Source organism: Protopterus annectens, chromosome 7.part1 (genome assembly GCF_019279795.1).
Source record: "Protopterus annectens isolate FY-2018-M chromosome 7.part1, PAN1.0, whole genome shotgun sequence".
Lineage (NCBI taxonomy): Eukaryota > Metazoa > Chordata > Ceratodontiformes > Protopteridae > Protopterus > Protopterus annectens.
This window is the reverse complement of record NC_056740.1, coordinates 214594807-214615341: the sequence shown is the minus strand read 5'-3', so window position 1 is coordinate 214615341 and position 20535 is coordinate 214594807.

Genomic DNA, 20535 nt, shown 5'->3' with positions numbered 1-20535 from the left:
GGATGGAATTACATTTTTGACAGTTCAAAATAAAAAGTTCGACAAACATTGTTTACAAAGTATTTCAAAGCAAATGGTTAGCAAACATTTTTACACATCATATCAGATTAAGGAAATACACATTTTTCAAGATATTGTGAGTAGAATCAAAAATACTGTATTAATACACTTGTACAGTATCCATAGTGGATGGCATACTTCAAACAGCAGGTGTGAGACAGCTGCATAGTTTATTAGTTGCCAGGTGATATTTTATTGTGGATTTGAATTTTTGCACGTTATTTAAAAGGTCGATGTGTCTTGGCAGTTTGTTCCATGCCTGGGAGATGTCCAGAGATATTTTGCTGAGAACAATATCAGCATCCCTTCACTTACTACATGCTAAACCAGCTCTAAATACAAAATTCTACCATAACACAAAACAGTACAGTAGGGTAGCTTAAAATTAGCTCTAGTACACAATAAGTTAAATGTAAAAATAAAAAATAGTTACTTCCCGGGTGTAATGGGATCAGGTTTTGAGGTCAAGTCCGAGTAAATGTCCTCATGCAGCCCAGCCAAGCAGAGTTTTGATGTTCGCAAACAAATGACTGTGATAACACATTCTGGCTATAGAAATTTCTCAAAGTACCCAAAGTTGCATGAAACATAAACAGAGATAAGTAATCCTGGAAGCAAACTCACATGCTCTAATACATTTCTAGTCATGTCTGAGTCGAAGGGGCAGTTCTGGGTTTATGTGCTGGAAAACCCATGCATAAATAATCTGCTCAGCATAGCTGTGGCATGCAAGATGGGTCTAATTGCCAGAATAAATGAAGTCAGTGTACATATGTTTGGTAAAGCTGCACTGCCTAATTGTGAACCAGTTGTTGTTGTCTTTCGGCTTTTCCCGGTTAGGGGTCGCCACAGCGGAACTCCGGTCCACTAATGATTGGCAGTAAATTTTCACGAACGCCGAGGTGTCAGCTCAACATTCAACCTTCAATGAAGGCACGCCCATTTACGCATGTCTTTCGAATGCCCACCCAGCCGCGGGGAGGACATGCAGACTCCACACAGAAGGCACTCTCCGCACTCCAGCTGAGAATCGAACGGGTGAACCTCTTGCTGCAACAACACTACCACTGCACCACCGCAGAAATCCTAATTGTGGACCAGTAAAGCTTAAATTAAAACCAGATGTTGTTCAGTATGTCTTGACCACATACATCAGAGTGTCATGCCCAGTGCTGTCTAAACTAGAGGCAGACCTCAAAAGAATACAAAGCATTGTGTAAAAGAGAGTGTAACTGAATCAACTAAGTGGTGCCCTCCAGTGGTTCCACTTATAACAAAAAATTGTGGTGTACAAATGTGTGTTGATCTGAGGTCCAGCATGGTGCAAACAGAAGAAATTGAGAGTAGCCAGTTGTTTTATAAGAAGAGAATTATCTACGGAATGTCTAGAATTTAAAGCTTTTTTCAGAGCCACGTTGATGGTGCCAGTTAGGAACCATCTGTACAAATTAGAAGAAATAGTATTGGTTTCTAGAATAAAAGTTGCTGTGGTATTAAAACTAGTTTGAAAACTAAGTTGTCTCAGAAAGAATATGTATCTGGTCTGAAAAAATTGAATTATCTTTTTTTATAGAGAATATTCTCAAGCTTTTTTAGCTACACCAGTAAAAATAACAATGAGGCAGTAGTGGTCCACCTGAGTGGGATGAGAGGATTTAGTGAGTGGCCTTAGAAAAGCTCTCTTCCATTCAGTAGGTTTGATTACAGTAGCTAGACAGTAAGAAAGAGACAGACTGAAAATGAAAGCAAGATGCTCAGAGATAAAATTTGCAGATTTTATGAGGAACTTATGATGGAGAGGAATAAAAGAAGAATTGTTAATTGCATTAATCAGTGGAACTGATGTCAGTTGCTGTTTGACTTTTGTGTTGTGCATCTACAGCCCTGTTCACCTTTGGCTTCTGCATTTTATATTTTACCACCTTATTTACATTACTGACTTGGATTGTTTTGGCTTTTTATAAAATGTTTAAAACTTTAAACTATTAAAGACTCTTTAAATGTCTTGAAAATGCCCTGGTGGTTTGACTTTTCATGACCAGTGACCAGTTCTGTTGTTAGAAGAGCTCAAATAATTTTGTTGTGAGAGTTTGGAAGGGGCAGTTTTCACATTGCATACAGTTCTGGTGCTTTGGCTAGGGCTTTTCTTTGGTTGGTCTTTGGTTTGCTGCTGGGCTGCTGCTCTTCTCTGCTGCCCATTTTTGTTTCACTGCAGTTGTGGCTGCTGCCTCATCTTGCATCTTTCTTGGTGGACTGATGTTTTGTACAAATGGTGTCCTGGTCAGTTTGCCATTCCTGAATTGCTGTTGTCTTCTATGGCTGTTTGTCATTCCAGTCTATAGATTGCCCTGGGCTGCCTTGAGAGGAATCGACTGCAGACAAAATCTGGGGAGATTTAACTCCACGTCTGTGGGTTGACTTGGGCTGCCTTGATAGGAATTGGCCACAGAAATAACTTGCAAGTGTTATAGCTGTGGATTTTGTAACTGTGGTGTTTACATTACTATGTTATGTCAGACATACTGGATTATATGTCCTCTGGTTGAGTTTCTGATTCAAGTGGTCCAACACATGGAGTATCTCTTTAGCAGCTGCTTTTGTACACACCCTTTATATTTTCTTTATTGCTTGACTCAAGGTAGATTATTCTGCTTTTGCAATTATTTTTACACTAACATGATATTTTTTGTGCTGCTTGAGTCATCAAAGTACAATTTTACTGTTCGGCTTATTCTCTCTTTTATTGTAACTTTTTGGCATTTGATCATTACACCACAATAATCAAGTTGTGGTTTTTGGTTTATTAGAATTCTACTGCTTTTGATGCTGTCTTAGTTTTATTTAGTAGCTGTGTTGATTTAATTAGTTTGTCTGCCTATTTTATGTTTAATTTGCATTTTAACTGTTGGGAAAACTTTGGGAAAGTATACCCATTTTATTTTATACCTTGTTTTGTTTTTATTATTATTATTTTTTTACAATGGTTATTTCTGATTCTCCAAACCAATTGTTTGCTCTTTGTCCTTCTTGTATCCCTAAGCTCTCCACCAGTAATACTTTGTCATTCTGTCCTGAACCAGGGATAAATAAAAGACACAGAGCCGGCTGTTACCATTATTTTACTAAGCCTACTGCCAGTTGCATTCCTGTACTTATTCACAGACATAATTTTTTATACAAAAAACTATAACCAGACCATGTTTTTTAACCACAGTTCCTACTTGTAACTATAATCATTCTAGTTCATTAACTCAGGCTACTTATTTGAATGCATGTTCTATGCTAACAAAACTTCTTTTCTTTCTGACCTAATTCCAACTAATGATATAGTTTTCATGACAAAACATGGTTAGACATGAATTCAGGCCCTTTTCTTTCTGCCTTAATTCCCCCAAGGTTACAGGATTTTTCACTATGCTAGATCTGTTCATCCCGGCGGGTGGGACTGTTCACCATGACGGTTTAAAGTTTAGTCATACTAAGACTGGATGTACCAACTCCTTTGAATATGCTTTAGGTGTTGGTCCATCATTTGGGTTGTCTTGTCATCCATTGCCCACTTGGTAATCATAGACCTTTTCTATAGGATTTGGTTGATTTTTTTGTCACATGTGTTAACCTACCCATGCTGGATAATTGCAGAAGACTTTAAAATCACATTAGATGACATCTCTGTAGTCTTTGTTAACGATGTTTATCAGATATGAATGGGTTTTCGTTTCACACAGCACACAGATTCTCGTATGCATTTTCATGGACATATGTTGCACCTTGTTTTCCAGTTATATGTGTTTCTTATCTGAAAATCCATCCTATTACTTGGTCTGACTACTCTACCAAAACATTTTTTCTTAGCATTCCAATCTCACATTCTCCCAGGGTGTCTCTTGTCTCATGTAAAAGGACCCCTTCTATTGTTATTGAACTGTTTGCCTCTGCTATACCTTCATTCTCATTAAATCTATCCAGTGATACTGATGAGCTTGTTTCATAGTTTCATAGTTTCATAGTATAGTACTAGGCTATCTGCCCTGGGGCATTTGTAAGCCTAGCCATAGTGATGTGGCTTTTGCCACCCCATGAAATGGTACAAAAAATGTAGAGAATACATTTAGAATACTGTGCCTCTGTCTAGTAGTGACACAATGAAGGTCCCCTTATATAATAGAATTAGTTTACTGTGCCCCTGTCTAGCAGTGACACAGATGTGACCCCTGGGGTAAACTTACGATCTCCCATCCACTCATCAAGATTTCTCTTGAAGAGAGTCAGTGAGGGGCTCTGCCTAATACAAACTGGGATCTTGTTCCAAAGCATGGGAAGCCTCTGGGTTATGAATCTATCCCTCCAGCATGTCCTATTCATACTTGTGCCGAGGTTTAAGTCTTTAGCTCTCGTGGTCCTGATGGATTTGGATTTTTTGTCACATGTGTTAACCTGTTCCCATATACAATACTTTTTTGAAACATAGTCTTGACCTATTTGCCCCCACTCAGCAATGTAATTAACTTAGCTCCAAGTGAGCCATGGTACAAGTCTTTCTTTCAATCCCTAAAAAGTAGTCAGCTGGCTTTCTAACTCCAGTTGCCTAGATACTAGATGTTACATGTATTTCCCAAGGTGATGTATAGACTGCCCCAGTCTGTTAAAAAACTGTAGATGTGCAATAAAAACCTCAGAGCACTTATACAAACAAAATAAATTTGACACAGTGATCGTATACTAATCGCTTTCATCCCATCTCATAGTAGGACTTCATCAGAGTAACGTAACCATGATACAATACAGTTTAAAAACACAAAAACCCATAAAAATATTTTGTATCGCTTGGATTTAAAGCAACAGTACAATTTAAAAATAAATCATTAAAACGCTCCACCTTAGGAATCTCATACTTATTTTTCCATACATAAAAATCATATTAAAAAAAATACATAATTTAAAAGAAGTTGACAAAATGTCTAATCAAGTAGATAAACTAAACAAACTGTTATAAAAACCCATCTGGCAAAGATCAATGTTGCAGGCTAGTATGTTGATGCCCTTGACCTTAGAAAACAAGAAAGGAAGGTAGACTCATTAAGGCCATTGGGGCCAGTGGTATTGGTCTTTATCTGCCATTCAGCCTCCTTACATTCGAGTTGAACCTTTCATGGCCCCCATCTACTGTCTAGATTCACTATATAGATTATAAAAAAGTAGAAATCATGTGCTTCATTCTTTTGAATGTGTCACCATAGGGCATTTCTGATGTCTTTTCTTTTTGTTTCCCTCAGGTGTTTGTATATCCTATCCTTAATTGCCCTTTCGATCTTACCACATAAAAGGATTGACGTTTGGTACAGGCTGCAATGTAAGCTACCTTGTCTTGATCTACAATTACATCGAGACGGACACTTTATCTTACCATTCCTAGCAACACTTATAAATTCAACCTCATATATAAAATAGCAACATGAGCTTCTTCCACATTTTGACAACTTGGGACGTTTATTAGTTTCCCACCCAATACTTCTTTGGTATTCTAAGTTATTTTTAATATTCCTGTCTCTCCTGAATGTAACAATTGGTTGTGGTCTTAACCATATCTAAACCAGCCATTTCCAAAATTCTCCACTTGGCCAACAGTACCTCTTTTACTAACCTACCCTCCTGGTTATATGTTAAAATACAACCTTTAATAAATTTGATGCCTCTAACTACACTTGGCACTATAGCCTCATTATTAATCTCCAAAAGGGGTATATAGAAAGAGTCGTTCCTTTTCTGGTTCACTTCCTGAAAAATTCTTTCAAGGAATTCAGTAGGATAATCTATGTTCAACAGCATGTTCTTCAAAATTGAGAAACACAAACACATTTGCTGCAGAGATTCCGACAAAAGCTAAATCAAGTACAAAAAATGTATAGAAACAAAGATAAACCTACAAGAATTCTGAACAAATGCTTTCATTTTATTGACTGTTAAAACTTCATCAGATCAATCAATCAAGTTCAAAATAGCACTTTTATAGCTAAAAATACATGTCACTACCACACACCCAGGATTGTAGTTAATTTAAAGAAACAACCACTAATAAAAAATACATTTATGTGTTGCAATCAAATAAATTTTTTTGTAAATACACCAAGAAGTACTAACTTATCTATCTAAAGTTTTTAATTTCAACAAACACCTTATTGATACTTCATAGGTTCATAGGTTCATAGGTAGGTACAAGGCTATCGGTCCTAGGGCCTATACAAGCCTAGCCAAAAAGGTACTCTGGCTTTCGCCACCAAAGAAAATTATTTTCCTGTGCCCCTGTCGAGCAGAGCCACAGAAGTGATCCCGGGGTGAATTTCCTATTTCCCATCCAGTCATCAAGATTTTTCTTGAAGAGTGCTAATGAGGAGCTTTGTTTGATATAGATAGGTAGTTTGTTCCAGAGTATGGGAAGTCTCTGGGACAGGAATCTATCCCTTCAGCATGTTCTGTTTATTGTGGTGACAAGGTTTAGGTCCCTAGATCGTGTAGCTCATAGGGATTGGGATTTCTTTAAGTGGAGCATGTCCAACAGCTCTGGGTTTGACATAGCTCTGTATGTTAGGCAGAGATCGCCTCTGAGTAGGAGATATGCAACGGAGTAAAGCTGGAGTTTTTGAGATGGTCTGTGTAGGGCATCTGTTTGAGGCTGGTAATCCTCTTTGTGAGGTATTTCTGCGGCCTTTCCAGTTGTTGTAGATGTCTTCTGAGGTACATACCAAAAGGGGCATTGTACTCTATAATGGGTCTAATGAGTGACGAGTAGAGGGGAACAATGACCTTTTTTTTCCTGGATGAGAAACCTTTTGTGATGCGGTGTGCCACGTAGAAGGATTTCCTGACTACTGTGGCGATGTGATTATCAAAGGAGAGACTACTGTCCACCTGTGTCCCAAGGTCTCTTATCACACTTTCGGTGTTAAGTAGACTACCACCTATGTGGTAGCTCATGGATATAGAGTTTTTACCAAAGGGGATGACGATGCACTTTTTGGCATTGAGCTTGAGGCCATGGCTTTGACACCAGGCATCTATCTCAGTGAGGCCCTTTTGTAGGATGTCCACATCGTTAGGAGTTTCAATTATGGCTCCTAGTTTACAGTCATCTGCGAACTTCGTTAGCCAAAGACCTTCTTTGTTAGCCTGTACTTCAGAAAAGTAGATATCAAACAGGAGAGAACCCAGGACTGAACCCTGTGGTACTCCACTTGTCACTGGTCTGAAGTCGGATTTGGAGTCTGCTACTTTCACAGTGTGGGTTCTGTCAGTGAGCCAGTTTGCAACCCATCTTGTGACATAGGGATTTATACCTAGTTTACTGAGTTTATCTATAATTCCAGTGTGGGGGATGGTGTCGAAAGCCTTGGCAAGATCTAGATAGGCTGTGTGAATCACCTTACCCTCATCTACGGCTTTGATGACTGCTTCAAAGAAGTCAGTCAGGTTTAGGAGACATGATCTGTCTTTTACAATCCCGAACTGGGTGGGGTCCAGAGTTTGGAGATTACTAGTGTCTTTGTTTATAAGTTCCATGATGATACGTTCCATGGCCTTGCAGACCAGGCTAGTTAGGCTAATGGGGCGGTAGTTCCCGGAGTCCGTGGTGGCTCCCCCTTTGTGGAGTGGTATAACTGTCACTGTGCGCCATTCAGTGGGCCCAAAGTCTGAGGTGAGGCTATGATTGAACATGGTGCTTAGGTGGGGTGCCAGTTCATTCTGTAGTTCATGTAGAACGCATCCTGGGATGTCATCAGGTCCCATGGATGCTGTGTTCTTGGCTTTGGAGAGTGTGTTTTTTACCTGTGCAGCCATGATTAGAGGAGCTTTGCATTCTTCCGGTATAGAGATGGGCCCTTTGGGGGGGGGGGTAAAGTTAGCATTGAACCTATCTGCCAGGATGTTGGCAATATCAGTTGGTTCTGTATATTTAGTGCCATTGTGCTGTAACTCAGAGCAGATCTGAGTGTTGCCATTGAGATTCTTGACATAGCTATAAAATGCTTTGTGGTTGTCTTTAGAATCAGTAGCGATTTTGTTTTCATAACTAGCTTTGGAGGATTTTATGAGGGATCTCAGCTTCTTACTAAGGCTGACCAGGGAGTTCCTCCAGTCATGGGATTTTAATCTTTTTTGCAATAGTTTATTTCTTCTGTTGTAGAGTTTGTTTATGGCAGGGGAACACCAGATTGGTTTCCTTTTTTTGGAGGATAGCATCTTGGTTCTGTTAGGGATGGCACGATCCATGCACTCCTGTAAGTGCTTATAAAGTGCATTTGTGTAGGATTTAGCAGTCGTACCTCTATTGTCCATCTGCATGGGTGCCATGAAGTTTGCCACTTCTGTCTTAAGAAGGGTGAAGTTGGCTTTGGAAAAATGTTTTACTGTGGTTTCCCTAATGGGGGGTGGGGGGTGGGATGTGGGATGTTAATGTCTAGGGAGATTAGCTTATGGTCGGATCTGACCAACGAGGAATTGACCTCTGATGTGGAACACCAGTCGCCCATGTTGGTAATGACCAGGTCTAGGATATTGCTGCCCCTGGTGGGGATGTGTATAAGTTGATCCAAGGCATTGGGATTTATGAATTCCAGAAAACATTGAGCAAAAGAGTTGGTACATGAGTAGTTTTCCCAGTTAGTGGTGGGGTAGTTGAAATTGCCCATTATTAGAGTGTTAGGTTGTACCTTGATATTTTCCAGTGTATCAAGAAATGAGGAGTGGGAATCCTGGGTTATGGTAGGGGATCTGTAGCAAGCTACAATTTGGATTGCAGTCTTGCCCAGAGTTAGTTGCACTTGGATAATCTTGAATGCATTATGCTGAGCAACTAGCCTGGATATCCTTAATGAATATGGACACGCCTCAACCTTTAGTGTTTCAGTCCAGGTTAGGTGGCCGAAAGGTGTGGTATGAATTATAGCCTGGTAATGCAGGGGTGCTCTCTGGAGCCTTGAACCATATCTCTGTCACTGCACAGATGTCGATGTTCTCCATTTTAAGGAGTACCTCGAGTGAGTGCATTTTGAGGTTTAGACTTCTAGCATTGAGTAGCATTACCCTCAGATTTTGCTTGCTTGTACCTGTTATGGTGGTGAATTTATCATTTGAACCTTGCCTAAAAAAGGCACTATAGGGGTGGCAAGAGCCTTAGCCAGTGTCCGGAATCCCAAGGGCGACAGGTGCAGGCCATCTCTGGCAAAACATCGTGGTTTGTCGATCATGTCATCCCAGGCAGACAGATATTGGATCCCCTTAGAATAACACCAGAAGCTTAGTCAATTGTTGAAGTCAATCATTTTGTCCTTGTACTGTGGTATTATTCTGGGTGATGGCTGGATGCTACTCAGGACTAGGGTCATACCTGCCTGGGCTACAAGATCGGACAGCTCCTACATGTCTCTTTTCATGTAGTCCAGGGAGGTACGTCTCAGGTCATTCACACCAACATGGACAATCACAGAGTCATATTTGTACTTGTTGTGGAGTGACCTGAGTGCGTGCGTTATGTGGCGGGTCCTGGCATCCGACAGGCAGCTGACAGTAACTTTCTCCTTATTTAGCCTGGTGAGTGGAACATCAGTGTGCCTGACTATAGAGTCACCTATGACTAGAGTGTTGGGTACTTTGTTATGCCTTATGGGCTGTGGTTGAGTGGCACACTTTGTTTGTGGGCTATGTGTCATTTGGATTGTGTTGGGGGTAGAGGTTGGTTGCGTTTCTGCTTTGGAGGTCCCTGTTGCTTGGGTAGATTTTTATTGAGAGCCTCCGCGAATGTAGGTGTGTGTTTTGTGTTTCTATGTGTGTGTTTTGGTGGTGTAGGTTTTGAGGGACTATGTGATGAGTGTGGTGTGGTGCAAGTGTTGACCTTCTCCTCTTGACTGTCTAGTCCAGTTTTGGGTGAAGAGAGCTTTGCTTCCAGTTTGGCTATATAAGTGCATCTCTCACAGGTTGTAGTGCTGGGTGGTAGGAGAAGAGAGTTATCTGCGTACATGAGGCAACTGCTGCATTGCACCAAGATGCCCACATTCATCAGGTAGACAGAAGAAAACACCGGGAGCTGACCCTTAGACATGCCTGGATAGGTGTTTATTTATTAAGTACTAAAAACTGAGGAAAGTTGAGTGCTGTAGTGATGTGTAGCTTATTTAGTGCTTACAATGAGTTCTGAACAAATGCTGAGCTCAAAGAAACAGATCTGAGTGCTGAAACTAAAAAAACTGGCTAGTTCTAAGAAACAAAATTAAGCTAGAAGGTTTCCCTCCAACACAGAAAGGCTTGGGGGCTCAAAAGCTTACAAACAGTCCTGGATACAGCAAATCTGTATCTGGACTAGAGTACTTACAGAAAAGGCCTTTGTGACTTATTACTTGATGAACTTCTCACCATAGCTGAATATAATTATATAAAAAATGACTTTCTACAGATCCCATCAATATTTGGTAACCCCCCTCTACGACATAAAGTTGATGCAAATGGCTCCAAAACACACGGTATAGCCAAGTTCATTGACAACAAGTTAAAACATGTTTTGAAAAGTGAAGCACACATATACAAAGGCACTTCGGACTTTTTGCAAAAGGTCCCTAGAAATACAGTAGATAATAGAATGGGTCTGAATCAGAAACACGAAATGGCTTCTGAGTGAATATGTAAAGAGCGACACATATTCATCGAACCGCATTTAAGTGATTCGATGAATATGTCACAGGGCAAAGAGGTAGTTGGCCAACTACACGGAGTTGCCCTTTCCTTCACTATAGTGCAATCTCAGAGTTGGTATATTTAGTTAGGGGGGGGTTTGGGGGTGAATCCCCCCACCTGATAATGGTTTTAAATTTTTTTTTCTGAACGGCCACATGAATTTTTTCACTAGGAAAAAATTTGATTATGTGGCCGTTCACTATTTAAAGGTTTTGTGTATTATGTGTCAATTTTTTATGTAGTCGCACATATGCGCTTTCATTGTTCTGATATAGACCCAATAGAATAATATTGGTGACCACTGATATAAAGGATCTTTTTCTGTCATACCACACAACATTGGGTTGGAGTGGTTTGTGCTATTTTAACTATGTATACTAATTTGGAAGACAATGTGGTGAACTGTGTTACTACTTTAATGGAGATGGTGTTGAATTCCAACTTTATGTGGTTCAAGGGCAGGCACCATTTACAAGCAAATGCAAGGTGTAGCATTGGGGGCATCTTGTGCCCCCATTTTTGTGAATATCATTCTAGCATACTGTGAACACAATTATTTGTTCAATAGCCCCTTTTCAGGGTGTTGGCACCTTTATGGGCGTTATTTGGACAACATTATACTTTTTTGGTGTGATTCAGAAGTTAGGCTCGAGGAATTGTTTTCCCCTATATTAATAACACTACAGAGTTCTTGGTATTTACTATGATAAAACATTTGAGACGATTAACTATTTAGCTGCCCAACTGAAAACTGATTTTGCAAATAGTTTTATATGTACCTTATACAGAAAACCTACCTATTCCAACTATTTGCTACATTTCAAAAGCTGGCACCCATTTCACCAGACGAAAGCCCTTGTAAAAGGGCAGCTGGTGCAGTTAACACAAATGGTATCAGATGCAGAATCCTTTTTGGAGGAATGTTCAGTTTTGAAGGACATGCTGTTGAACAGAGGTTATCCTCCGGAATTCCTTGAAAGAATTTTTCAGGAAGTGAACCAGAAAAGGAATGACTCTTTCTATATACCCCTTTTGGAGACTAATAGTGAGACAACAGTTACAAGTGTAGTTAAAGACACCAGATTTAGTAAGGGTTGTATTTTAACATACAACCTGAGGGTAGGTTAGTAAGAGAGGTACTGTTGTCCAACTGGGGAATTTTGGAAATGGGTGATTTAAACATGGTTAAATTAGGACCATGATCAATTGCTACATTCAGGAGAGACAATAATATTAAAAATTACTTGGAACACCAAAGAAGTATTGGGTGGGCAACTAATAAAAGTCCCAAGATGTTGAAATGTGGGAGATGTTCCATTTGCCCTTTTATATATGAGGGTGAATTTATAAGTGTCGCAAGGCATGGTCAGATAAAGTGTCCCTCTCGATGTAATTGTTCATAAGTTCATAGGTTCATAGATTGATACTAGGCTATCTGCCCTAGGGCATTTATAAGCCTAGCCAGAGTGTGTTTGGCTTTCGCAACCCTTTTAGATTAGTTGACTGTGCCTCTGTATAGTAGGTCACAGAAGATAGCCCTTTTAAGGTTAGTTTACTGTGCCTCTGTCTAGTAGGGACACAGAAGAGATCCCAGGGGTAAACCTACGATCTCCCATCCACTCGTCAAGATTTCTCTTGAAGAAATCAAGATTTATCTTGTAGATAAGACAAGGCAGTTTACATTGCAGCCTGTACCAAATGTCCATTCTTTTATGTAGGCAAGACCAAAAGGGCACTTAAGGATAGGATATGTGAAGACTTGAGGGAAATAAAAAGGAAAGACACTAGAAATGCCCTATGGCGATACATTCAAATGAATGAAAGGCATGAATTTTCCTTTTTTATAATCTATATAATGCATCTGGACAGTAGAGGGGAGCCATGGAAGTTTTAACTTGAATACAAGGAGGCTGAATGGCAGATAAAGACCAATTCTACTGACCACAATGGCCTTAATGTGTCTGTCTCCCTTTCTTGTTTTTTAAGGATAAAGACATTAATATACTACTCTGTAACTTCGATCTTGGCTAGATGGGTTTGTATGACAGTTTGTTTAGTTTATCTACTTGACTGGACATTTTCTCAACTTCTTTTAAATTATGGAATGTTTTTATAGGTTCGTAGGTTCATAGGTAGGTACTAGGCTATCTGCCTGAGGGCATTTATAAGCCTAGCCAGAGTGTGTCGGCTTTTGCCACCCCATTGATTAATTCACTGGTTCTCCGTCAAGCAGAGACAATGAAGTGATCCCAGGGGTATATTTTCTGTTATCCATCCACTCGTCAAGGTTTCTCTTGAAGAGTGTTAGTGAGGGGCTCTGCCTGATGTAATTTGGAATTTTGTTCCAAAGCATGGGGAGTCTCTGTGACAGGAATCTATCCCTCCAGCATGTTCTGTTTATTGTTGTGGTGAGGTTTAGCTCACTAGAGCACGTGGCTTGCAGTGACGTGGATTTCTTTAGGTGGAGCATGTCCATCAATTCTGAGTTGGACATGGCTTTGTAAGTCAGGCAGAGATCACTTCTGAGTAAGCGATATGGCACTGAGTACAGCTGGAGTTTTTTTAGTCAGGCTGCATAGGACATATGTTTGAGACCAGTAATCCTCTTGGTGAGGTACTTTTGTGGTCTTTCCAGCTGTTGGAAGTGTCTTGTGAGGTACATCCCAAATCGGGCATGTACTCTATGATGTGTCTAATGAGTGACGAGTAGAGGGGCACTATAACCTCTTTATTTCTAGAAGCGAACCCTTTAGTAATTAGATGGGCCACATAGAAGGATTTCCTAACTACTTTGGCAATATGATTGTCAAAGGAGAGATTGCTATCTACCTGGGTCCCCAGATCTTTTATTACCTCTTCTGTATTAAAGGGGCTGCCACCTATGTGGTAATTCGTGGGTGTTTTGTTTTTCCCAAACGGGATGACTATGCATTCTTTGACTTTTAGCTCGAGGCCATGACTTTGACACCAGGTGTCCGTCTCAGTAAGGCCCTTTTGGAGGATGTCCATGTCAGCCGGAGAATCAATTATGGCTCCCAGTTTGCAGTCATCGGCAAACTTGGTTAGCCATAGTCCTCCTGTGTTTGCCTGTACTTCTGGGAAGTATATGCTGAATAGTAGGGGTTCCAGGACCGAGCCTTGTGGGACAGCACTTGTGACTGGTTTAGAGTCGGACCTGGAGCCTGCTATTCTTACCGTGTGAGTTCTGTCTGTAAGCCAGTTGGCAACCCATCTCATAACATAGGGGTTTATGTTCAGGCTGGTGAGTTTTTCTGTAATTTAATATGATTTTTGTGTGTGGAAAACACGTACAAGATTCCTAAGGAGTTGCATTTTAATGATTTATTTTTAAATTGTGCTGTTGCTTTAAATCCAAGGGATACAAAGAATTTTTGTGAGGTTTTGTGTTTTTAAGCTATATCGTATAATGGTTACATTACTCTGAAGAATTCCCACTACTAGATGGAATAAAAACACTTAGTATACGAGCACTGTGTCTGGAATAAAAATTTCTTTGGTTTTGTGTAAGTGTTCGGTGGTTTTTATTGCACATTTACAGTTTTTTAATAGACTGGGGCAGTCTATACAACATCTTGGGAATCCACGGATCTGCTTCTTGGTTTGTTTGTACATTTTTTGATTACTAGATAGTAGATGACCCTTTTCTTCTGATGAGTGTGAACTGGTAGCCTGTAGCACACTACTTTTCTGCTAAAATTTCTCCTATCAGATCTTTTTTACCTACTCACCACTTCTGTTATTCTACTTTTGGTCACAGGGAGTACTTTTCACATTCAGTGTGAGAGGAGTTTGCCATTTCTGGCATTTCTAACCTGTACTTTCTCTCCTCCAGCATATGTAATACTACTTGTGCTATGGCCCCTTGTCCAACTTGGCTTGTGGTGGCATCCCTCGTAGTCATCACTCCTCTTTTTTTTTTTTTCAAGATAATTGTCACCACTCTTAGGCTTGGAATGTTTCCCTCTTTATTGAAAGACGCTTTAGTGACCCCAATCCTCAAAAAGGTTGGGCTTGATTCGATGACCTCATCAATCATCCTATTTTGAATCTCCCATTCTTGGGTAAGATACTCGAGAAAGTAGTTAACACCCAGTTGGAGTCATTTTGCACAGTCAGGTCATTGGTGATCCGTTCCAGTCTGGATTTAGGGCTAGTAACAGCTCTGAGACACCTCTTCACCTTACCTGTGTTTTTAATGATTTCCTTGTTGCGAGAGATCAGCATCATTATTCTGTCTTGGCCCTTCTTGATCTCTTGTTGGCATTTAATTCAGTGGACCATACTCTTCTTTTAGAGCATTTACATCATTGCTGTAGTCTCTCTGGAACTGTCCTGGATTGCTTTGCATCTAATTTATTAGGGCGCTCTCAGAGGGTAGTTTCAGGGGTGAATTTCTCCTCTGCTTACCCACTGGACTATGGAATTCCACAGTGCTCTATTCTTGGTCCCCTACCTTTTACCATCTGCTTATTGTCTCTAGGAGATGTTATTCATTTGAGAGGATTGCAGTATCATTGTTATGCCAATGGCACACAGCGGTACATCTCATTCTCTTAGGACTCTGTGTCTGCTTTTACTTCCCTTTCTTATGATTTGGAACTGATAAATGACTGGATGGTCAGTAATAGGCTGAAGCTCAACACCTAATAACGTAGTCATGGTAATTCAGTCTACCCTGAGAAACTCCTCCCTTCCTGTTCTGTCACTGACTATTACTAATTGTGATGACAAACTTAAATTTCTGCCTAAGGTACATGACCTTGTGGTGATTCGTGATGGCAGGCTGATGTTTAAGGATCACATTTCAGTTTTCATCAAATCATCTTGTTTCCATCTCCAGAGCATCACCAAGCTCAAACAGCTCATTCCTCCTGGTGACCTCCCTACTGTAGTTTACACCCTTATATCTCCTCTGCCCAAACTACTGTAATGCTTTATTTGCTGGTCTCCCTGATTTTGATATTGCACACCTTCAACTTGTGCAAAATTCTGCTGCTTGTTTGTTTGCTGGAACTCCAAGACATCACCATATTATACCTATTCTTCAGAATTTACACTGGTTCCCTATTAAACATTGCATTACTTACAAATTTCTTATTTTGGTATACCTTTCTCTTCACTGCCTTGGTCCACCTTATCTAGAGTATCTCCTGTGGGGGTATGAACCTTCATGTACCCTGAGTTCCAGCTTCTTCAACCTTCTGGTCATTCCACCTAACAACCTTGATTGCTCAGGTTGTTGTTCATTTAGCTAACAATGTCCAGCTTTATGGAATCTTGTACCTGGCTGGCTGTGTGTCAAGCTTTCCTTGGCTGGTTTTAAAACTGCTTTAAAATCATACTTGTTCAATATTGCCTATACTTAATTATTTAATGATTTACTTATTTGTTATTGTTTTATGTTTGCCCGTTTGTAATTTTTGTACTGTCTTTGGGCAGAAGCACTTAAATAAACTTGAACTTGAATTCATAAACTGTATTATTTATTTATTGTTGACATTTATTGATATTTGATTATTGGGAAAGTCTAACTAGGTAGGTGCCCATTTTCCATTGAGGCTGGGGAGAAAAGCTCCAAAGTATTCCAACAACATTATAAAAACAATAATTTTACAATCTTCAAAAATAACCTACAGTTAAAATAATTATACCAAATTAGACACAATGTGAAAACATTGGTTAAGAAGAGATAGGAGTTTTTGGTCACTGAATCTTAATGACCGAGTGGGAACTAGTGAGTTCATAGGTTCATCAGATTAACAACCACAAGCGCCTTTTTAAGCCTAGCCATACATTCCAAATCTCTGACAAGTTCTGATGCCCTTGATAAGTGTAAGCAGGGGTTTGGGAGATGAAACATTTATAAGCAGGGGCCTGGGAGATGAACCATTTATAGGTTGCCTGGGTCCATTAGAGACATAGGTGCCAAACCAGGGATGAATAGTTGTGTAGAACGGTAGTTAGTGACAAACAAGCAGATGGATGCTGGATAATTTTATAGGTGGTAAGAAGCTGTGTACATGTTAGTTAATGGAATTGTTGTAACCAAATTAGGCTTTTTAGTGCTATAAAGTGGCGGGTTCTGAAAGAGTTATTTACTGCATGTTTAGTCACTTTACTATAACATTGTTCAAGCTTTTCTTTTTGTGATGTCTAGAGGTTAGTAGGGTGGAAGAGCCATAAAGTAGTGAGGGGAGGAGGCAGTAAGAAGTGGCAAGTGTAGTCTTAGCTGCATTGGTGAGAAAGTGTTTGACTCTGTAATGCATCCCTAGCTTTCTGTAAGTTTGTTATGGAATTTTATATATGCAGGTTAAATGTAAGATTATCATCTACTATAATCCCTAATAATTTGGCATGAGAAATTACTTCAATGGTTGTATTATTAAGAGACGATATAAATTGGATTTTTTTCACAAGAGAGGGATTTGGGGAAAAAGAAGTCTTTTTTTTTTTTTTTTTTTTTTTTTAGTTAAGCTTGAACTGTGAGTTACATGTCATGTTTCAGTGGATGTTAAACCTTCCTGAATACTTTTTGGGATGTTCCAGGTTATCTGATGTGCATATCAGTGTGGAGTCATCTGCGTATTAGGAAGGCTTGTTGTGTGGATGTGTGGAGGGTGTTGGTGAGAAAGAGGAACCAAGGATAGAGCCTTGTGGTACACCGGTGGTGACGGGGGGGGGGGGTATGGAGAGAGGGTGAAGTGTCACTTTACTGACTGATACCTATTGGACAAATAGCTTTTGAACCATCAAAAGACATTTGAAGTATATGTTTGCTGTGACAAACTGTGTCAAAGTCTTTAGAGAAGTCTAGAAGTAAGGAGGAGACTAGTCTGCTGTTATCTCTAGCTTTATTGAAAGTATCTATAAAGGTTAGAAGTGCGCTGTTAGTACTGTGGGAGGGATGGAAGCCATGCTGTGGGATGGGTGGATACGAATTTTTCCTGCAGGAGATAGTTAGCAATTGTTTTTGGAAACATTTTCAAATATTTGTGGGGGGTACTATTAGTAAAGGTCTAAAGTTAGTGATGCCTTTTGACATTTTTTTCTGTAGAAGGATAATGTGTGATTTTTTTCCAGAGACAGGGGATGTGGGATTCCTGGACTGATGTCTTTATAAGAATTGAGTCAGGCTAGGCAAAGCTATTGCCTGCTATTTTAAGGCACTTGCTTGGAAGGTCAGAGTATGGTTTTGTTTACTTAAGAGTAGTTTTATATAGGATGAGGGCACAGATTTGAAGGTGAAAATGGATATGGTTATATGTGGCTGTTAGACAAGGCTGAGATTAAATGTGGGGAAATCCTTGGTTAAAGGTTCTAGATTGTTTATGAAATAAGAGTTGAATTTTATTGCAGTTTCCAGTGGTAAGTTATTGAGAGAGGGGTTAGGTCCAAATTTTTGTCCTGGATGTAAGATTTTTTAATGGCTAGCCAGAATTGTTTTAGGGCTGTATTTACTATTGCTCTGAAAGATGTTAAATAGAATATATTTTTTGTCATTCATTTGATTTTCAGTGCGGTTGCAGAGCATTCTGTAGTTTTCGGTATATTGTGGAATTTTATATTTTTGGAATTCATTCCATGCATTTTCTTTACCTTGCATTAGCATTCTACTTTTTGGGATAGCCAAATTGCATTATTTGTTTTTAGTCTCTTCCTTCTAGGAGGTGCAAGGCTATTTAGGATATTTAAGAAAGTTGTACTGAATTCATTTACAGCATCATCTAAGGGGAGGATTTTTAGAATATTCCAGTAAACAGATGATGGGGTAGTAATGAATATTTCTGGGTTAAACTTGGGAAGGTAGCATGTTGTTTTATAAACATACTGTTTAAGTGGATGTGTGAGATATTTGGTTGTATAGATTGAGAGATAGTCACCAAGGGAGTCTGGCATTGTACCTGTGGTATGAATTTGTTAGGGTCCAATACTAGGATCCAGTATAAAAAGGAATTTAACAACTTACTCTAATGTGTGGGGCTATTAATTAATTGTGTGAAATCATATATGTTCATGTTAAATGTAGGGGGATTAGATGTTATATCTAACCAATTGATATTGATATCACTTAGTAGTATTTTTTCTTGTGGAATTGATATGGATATCAAATGTAGGATATCTTACAGTATAGCTGTATTGTCACCAGGAGGGATGTAAAGGACAGTAGTACATATTTGTTTATGTGTATTTATTTTCAGAAAAGTAATAAACTGTGCTGAATTTAATTTTGGTATTGGTTTGTTATGGGAGAAGAAATATGGTAGTTGCTGGGAACTATTAAAGTAATCCCACCACCTTTTCCCTTTATATGGTCATTACAGATAATATTATAGCTGGGGTGTGTAATTCTGTAGTCGTTTATGCTGTGTTTAAGACAGGTTTCAGTTACTGTGGGAATATCAGGCTTGTGTGGGGTAATCCAGGCATGTAATTCAGCAGTTTTATTTCTTATACTCCTAATATTTATGGCAGCAAAAGTTAGATAACTGGGGTGGGGGGCTTGACACTTGTGGGATTACAATAGTGTGTGGAAGGGAATTGTCCTGGTGTTGGTTTTGATAGGTGTGGTCGGGATTAGGGTGAATGTCTTCTAGGAGGATTTTAGTATACTGGGGTATTATTGATTCTTACTTTTTGGAGAGCATTTTTCCACTCTATATTTGGGGTAAAAGTGAGGGGCATCATTAAATAGAGTTGGTGTGATTTGTGGAAGGTTTAGAGAGGAAATATGGATGGGTATTTGGCACAGAGCTGGAGAGATGTTAAGAGCTATTATTGGGTCATAGTTGGATGAGAGATGGCTCAGTAGTAGAAGAAGAAGAGTAGAGGAGACGCTGAGGAGTAGCATGATTAAGTAAAGAGATCTGTACTTCACTGATGACAGGTATTGGGGAAGTAAGAAATAGTTTAGATAAAGCTGATTTCAAAAGAATGTAGAGCAGTGCTGTATGTAGCTGCATAGGTTGCTGTGGAATGGCAATAGGTTGCTACGATGTCAGCATTTGGTAGAATGACCTATCTACTGAAGAGGTCTTTAAATTAATCTGCTGTTTCTGTATTAGATAAGAATATGTTGACTGAGATATTAGTAGTTATGTAAGAGACAGCTCTAGAGTGCTTATTTATTTATTTAACTTCTGACCAGTAGGATTTAAGATTTCCTGTCTTTTACATTAAATAGATTTAATTTAGCTTCCTTACGTAAAACTCCACTGCCAATCATGAACGGACAGGTGATCCGTTGTCACGGCCCCTAACTGGGAAAAGCCCAAAAAAGAAGAAGAATATACTGATTCTTGTTTGTCCTCTAAATGACAGGTAGCAGGTATGATGGGCAGGGTTTCTAGAAGTTTTCCAAAAATCTTATATTTTGCCTGTAAGCTGAATTTTCTTTTTAAGGTCAGGGTTAAACCAGCATCCGTGAATCATAATTTCCTAAATGGATAAAGTGTATCTTAGATTGCTAATAGTAATGAGTAAAAGAAATCTAAAACACTATCAGGTCTGGTTAGCAAATAAATAGGAGTCCAGTTTATATTTTACAATATGTACATGGGATGCCTATCAGATTATGGAAGTTTTAAAACTTCGAAATTGATATGGCTGAAACCATATGATCGAAGTTTTGAAACTTTGAACATTTTGAATGGAGATCGCCATACAGAGCAGAACTTGAAAGTTACCGTTTCTTCATTGTAGTGCGATCTTGGTGTTGGTACATTTAATTAG